The sequence below is a fragment of the Spinacia oleracea genome, chromosome 1, assembly GCF_020520425.1.
Source record: "Spinacia oleracea cultivar Varoflay chromosome 1, BTI_SOV_V1, whole genome shotgun sequence".
Classification (NCBI taxonomy): domain Eukaryota; kingdom Viridiplantae; phylum Streptophyta; class Magnoliopsida; order Caryophyllales; family Amaranthaceae; genus Spinacia; species Spinacia oleracea.
Window position 1 is genome coordinate 113865166 of NC_079487.1, and position 6304 is coordinate 113871469.

The 6304-nt window shown below is 35.2% G+C and overlaps 1 long non-coding RNA gene across 1 annotated transcript; it reads left to right on the forward strand.

Moving 5' to 3' along the window:
* Nucleotides 1-5038: 5038 nt before the first annotated feature.
* Nucleotides 5039-5628, forward strand: LOC130466136 (uncharacterized). The gene is made up of 3 exons (XR_008926157.1): nucleotides 5039-5279; nucleotides 5363-5434; nucleotides 5530-5628. It is a non-coding gene; the product is annotated as an uncharacterized lncRNA (long non-coding RNA).
* The last annotated feature ends 676 nt before the right edge of the window (nucleotides 5629-6304 follow it).

Consider the following 6304-nt stretch of genomic DNA (forward strand, 5'->3'; position numbering starts at 1 on the left):
CTTTAACCATGATCAACCCTGTATATGGGTATAAAGTTTCAACTTACTAAACAAGGTCCTCGGCCCTCATAAAGTAGTGAAAAGCTAAAAAGGGAACAACAATCAACTGATCTGAATCAACATATACAAAGTAATCTAGTGTTCCCAATCAAACATGTTTGCATCAATCATCCATACTAACATGTTATAATTCTCTTAATGCAATATAGGTTCAATACGTCCATCCAACATTATTAAACATGCAATTTCAACCTGACTAGGTTCGTCGATAATATCAACATCACCAAGTTCAACAATAATATCAACATAGCCAAGTTCAACAACAAATTCAACATGGTTTCAACAATTAGCACACATTCCAAGCACACAGGTATGTACGTACCTTGTGTAAACAAACTTCAAGACCACTTTAATAATTCAAAAGTCGCCTACAGAGAATTCTCCGCCTAAAAACAACCAACAAGGATTCCAAATCAACTTCTAATCGTTCACAGCTATAATAACACATTCTAACTACATCCTAAACATATTTAGAACTTTTCTCCAATAACAAAACTTGAATATTTGCTTTCCTAGCATAACAATTATTGAATTAGAGATTGAAATTTGTTGAAAACTCTTTGCAAACATCGTACTTTCAATTTCAGCAATGTAAACTTATTTAAAAACTTCACCAAGGCCAATCTACGTTCTTAGAACATCGAAACAATAAATTTAATAATCCACAATCATCCTACCATGATTTAAAACTTAAAATTCATGCTTTAAATAATTAAAAATCATTATTTCAATGCATTTATATAATCTGAAAATTAAATATATTATTTAAACATAATATAAAATTCTGAAAAATTCTAATTAAATCATAAATTCATAAATTCAATTTAATTAAATTATAACTTATATTAATAACATTTAAATTAAAATACTTAATTCAATTGCTTAGAGTTCAAGAAATAACCAAGAAAGAGGGAGAGAAAAGGGTTGGCCGGCGGACAGATCACGGCGGCGGCAAGGCGGCAGCTTGCGGAGGTTGGTTGCGCGGCTCGACGGCTGTGGAGAACGACATGTTTAATAAGGGTCGAAGAATCAAGAACGAAGAGCAAGAAAATTAAAAACGAAAAAGAAGGAAATAAAGAGGACTACCGTGCGGCGGTGGTCGAGGTTCGTGGGTGACTGCGCTAGGTGGTGGACGGCGGCACGAAGCTCGTGGTGCTGCTGTGCAAAGTCGAACACAAGGAGGGGGTTAATGGTGAGAACAAACGAAAGGAAAAGGGAACGCAAGCAAATTAGAAGGACGAAGAACGGAGAAGTAGGAGATCGAAGAAGAAGAAAGGGGTTACCGGCGTTAGGGTCGCCGGTGGCTGTGGCGGCTGGCAGAAGCGGCGGACGTGAAGGGAGGAGAGAAAACTGCAGTGTGATGGATGAGGGTTTGAGTTACGTGAAACAGAAAAGGGAGAGGAGGGCTTGAGTTGTTTTACGTGAAACAGTTTGGGTGAGGTTATGAGGTTTGGGTTTTCATGTTGGGCTTTCCCAAGTGGGCTAGAATTAGGATTTAGCTTTTCTGATTCGAATCCAAAACTGAATAGGATCGTTTTCTAAATTCAATCAATTTTCGTAATTCAAATTCTTTTCAACTTAAAATTCTAAAATTATTTTCGATTTCGTAAATCGTTGAAAATATTAAAATGTAATAAATAAATATACGTTAATTATATATTTATTTTCAAAATTCATAAATTCTTATTTAAATATATTAAATATACGTTAAAATATATAAATAAAACATAATAAAATTACGGGGGATTACAATTATATTCCTCAATTGGTAAATTATACTACCTCCATTTCAGAAAGTTCTTTACGCTTTGGAAAATGTGTCCAAAGTATGAAAAATTTGACCGTAAATTCCCACTATTATATACATCAAAATGTTACATGTAAGATCATGTTAGATTGGTCTCGTTATTCATTTTGAGAATATTAACTTTTTATAATTTTTTTCCATACAAAATTGGATATATTAACGGTCAAACATTGCACCGGAGTCCGTGCAAATAGTAAGTGTAAAGATCTTTTTGAAACGGAGGAAGTATATAATTAAGATTTTCCTACCTTATTTGTAACAAGTATAATAGGTTATAAAATCTAAATATTTTAGTTTCCAAATACATTTATGACACATAGGTGTGCCATATCACCATTGTGACACGGCTTAAAGGTCGCATGTTGCGACCTTTATCATTTCCGAAACTTGAATAACTACTTCGTTTTTTCTTTCTTCGGAGACACGGAGTATATACGGAGACACAGAGTAAGTAATAAGATTATACGGAGTACGAAGTATCAAGGTTTGGAAATTTCTTTCTTCCACGTGTTATGCTTTATCCAAACTTTGAAAACATATGCTCCATTTTTCATGGAGCATGCAAAGTTCTATTTCGTTTGTTTTTGTTTGTCCTATTTCTTACTTTCTCCATTCATAAATACTCGCAATGTTTGTCAATTTCACACATGTCAAATTGTCAATACACAATTTAGATCGTGAATATCTTAAATTCTTTTCAAACAAAAATTATAAAAAGTTGATATTTTGAAAATACGTATTAAGACGAATCTAACAAGATCTCACATAACTATGTTTTATTTGACATATAAATCACCAACAACAGTCAAAGTAGAATATGTGAATAGTGTAAAAATACCAAAGTTGCGAGTATTTATGAACAGAGGAAGTATTTTTACTCTCCATTCCTAAAAGTTTTTCCTTTTTTTGTTGTTCTTAAAAGTTATTCTTGTTTCTTTCCGCACAATACCTAAAAATCTTTTCATATTCTACCATCAATTTCCCCACCATTCCTTATTTAATTCATTCACATTTCTCCATCCATCCAACCAACTCCACTTTAATTTTATGATTTTTTATTACTCCCTCCGTCCCGGAATACTCGCAACGGTTTGACTTTTTGCACTATTTACATAATTCACTTTGACCCTATTTTGTTTATAGCATATGAAAACAAGTGTTATCATATAATATATTGTTGGCTTCATCTTAATATATTTTATAAGTTTTTATAATATATAATTGAAGATATTGATGATCAAAGTTATGCATTGATAAAGCGTGTTCAGTCAAACCGTTGCGAGTGTTCCGTGGCGGAGGGAGTACTTTATTAAAAATATCTTCTCTCTCCTTCATTTTTTTGTTATTTTCCTTCATTTTTTTATTGCTTTTTTTACACCCAGTCATTACAAGATTTTATTTTCTTATTTTTCACCTCAAATTTCAAATAGGAATAACTTAAAGGAACAGAGGGAGTGTGTTTTTCCAATTTAATTTACTTAACCCATTTTCCCCATGCATTTTTCTCTCTACTATTCTCTTAACTTCTGAGCAGAGTCACATCTTCACTTCTCATCTCTACTACTTCTTCCGTTTTCAAATTTTAGTCCTTTTTCCTATCATTTAAACGGTTTTATATTACTCTCTCCGTCCCTTACCGCTTTCCTTAATTATAAAGTCGTCCTTTAATATTTGCTTCGTTTCTATATATGACATACTTTTACTAATAGCATACCATTTCTTTCACTTACCATAGATACAATATATTCCAACTTCCTTAAAAAAACATTAAAAAATTCAACTCATCCCCACCAGCACCCCTTTATTTGACACTTCCCGCTAACTATATTAAAATAAATACTTCACTATCAACTACCACATACGTCGTACTCTGTAATAAATTAAGGGGTTTTTTAATCGACGTCCTATTCCGCTAAACACACCCTCATTTTAATTGTGAAAATACATGACTACCCTTATAGAAATTACCCCCTCCCTCCCTTTCAGTTCTCACCTCAACCCTTCCGTCCTTCGTGTAGTCAATCTCCACCACCACTATACTTGCTCCCTGCCGTCAATCACCACCGCACCACACCTCAACCACCACCACTGCACAGACCTCACCGCAACTTGCGACCCTTCCTGTGCCCCCCGTCGCTGCGTCCCCGCCAATTCCCTCTCACCACAAACCTTCTTGCGCCCCCATCGCTGCTTCCCCGATGGTTTTGACGTCGTCAAATCCATTTCCCGTCGCTGCTCCTACGCCGAAGAGGAGAAGAAGTAGCAGAGAGAAGCAGAGAAGCGATTGGTAAGATTCTGATTTTTTTAAAACGTAGCTACCATGTGCCGCCCAGAAATTGCGACGGAAGCCATGGTTGTGCCGCCTTGGAATAGCGGTGGTGACCATGGTTCAGCCGCAGATCTTGAGTGGCTGAACCATGGCCGACGTCGCTATTCAAGGGAGAAAGGACCATGGTCACTGCCGCCAGTGCTGGGCGGCACCGGTTAATTAAAAAAAAAATGCATTTCATACATTTTTGTTCTTATTATTTATCAGATTTTTTAATACATATCAAAAAAATATGTCAATAAATAAATAAACAAGTTTTAACAGATTTTTTAAATAATTTTAAAATGTTCAAAAGTTTTAAGAATTACAAAATTATTAGAAAATAAAAAAATAATTTTACATAAATAATTATTTTTATTCTATTTAAACACAACCATAGCGCGAAATAAACGATTCTTTTTTTAAAAAAAAATTCCATGCCGCCCAGAAATGGCGGAAGCTAACCATGGTGGCACGCACAGAAAAAGCGGCTCCCACCATGGCCTAACCACCCCAGATCTGCGGCTGAGCCATGGTGGGTTCCGCCATTTCTGGGGGGGGGGGGCACCATGGTACACTGCTGTAATCCCCCGTAATTTTATAAATTTTATTAATATATTTTAACGTATAGTTATTTATATTTATATAGAATTTACGAATTTTAGAAATAAATATGTAATTAACGAATATTTATTTTTATACGTTTTAAATATTTCAACGACGTATGAAATTAAAATAATTTTAGACTTTATGTTGAAAAGAATTTGAATTACGAAAACACGTTCGAAATTGGAAAACAATCCTAAACGGTTTTGGATTCAAGTTCTAAAACTAAATCATAATTCTAGCCCAATTGGATGAAGCCCAAATAATTAAATCCAAAACTCTTTACTCCCTTCTCTTTCAATCTCACGTAAAAAGCAAAACAAAAACAACAAAACTCCCTTCCCTCTTATTCCTTCACGTGAACCATTCCAAACCCTTCTCTTCAATTTCACGTGGAACTGCTGCTCCTCAAGCAACCGCCGCACCACCGCAGCGCCGCCATCCTCAGTCGCGCCGCCCTACCACCGCGAGCCTCACCTTCCTTCTCTTCTCCGTCCGGTACTCTCTCTCTCCCCTCGTATCTCTTTCTTCTTCTTTCAGTTTCTTACCCTTCTCCTCTTGGTTGTTCTGCTTTCGCGCAGCGAGACCACCATGCTCGCCACCAGCACAGCCGCCGCGAGTTCTTCTCCATCGCCTGACCGGCGGTCTGCTCGGTAACTTCTCCTCCCTCCTTTTTATTTTTCGGTCTCCTTTCTTGGTTGTTATTTCTTGCGCTCTTCTCCTCATTTGCTTTCATGCTGTCGCACAGCAACCGCACGCCCAGCCACGTCGCATCAACCACCAGAACCACCGCTCGCTGCCGCGCCTCCCATGCCGCCGGCCAGCATCTCCTTAAACCTTTATTTGGTTAATTTCTTAAACCCTAAGTTAATTAAATGTTTTAAATTATGTTTTAATTATGTAATTTATGTTCTATTAAATTAAATGTTTAGTTTTTATTATCCAATTATGAATTCCAGATTTCATGTTTCGCAAAATTGAATCATTAATTTTCAGATTTATATAATTGAATTAAAATAAGGATTTTAATTATTAAAACATGAATTTTTAAGGTTTTAATAGATTTAAAATCATGATAGAATGGTTGTGAATTATTAAAATTATTATTTTATGTTCTAAGCATGATAATTTGGTTTTGGGAAAGCTTTAAACGATTTCGTATTGCTGAAAATTTAAAGTATGATGTTTGCGAAGAGTTTTCAACGAATTTCAATCATTGATTCAATAATTATTATGCTAGGAAATCAAATACTCAAGTTTTGATATTGGGAAAGGATCTAATTATGTTTAGGAAGGGTTTGAAGCACCCTAATGTTGCTGGAAATTTAAAAAGGAACGTTTGTTGGAGTTTATGATAATTAGGGATCGTTAGGGAATTAATCACTATTCTAGGAAGTTAATTAATTAAGTTTCGATATTGGGGAATGTTCTAAATATGTTTAGGATGTGTTTAGAGTACGTTAGTGTTGCTGTAAATTATTAGGAATTGATTTGGGTACGTTTCTTGATTATTTTAGGCGGAG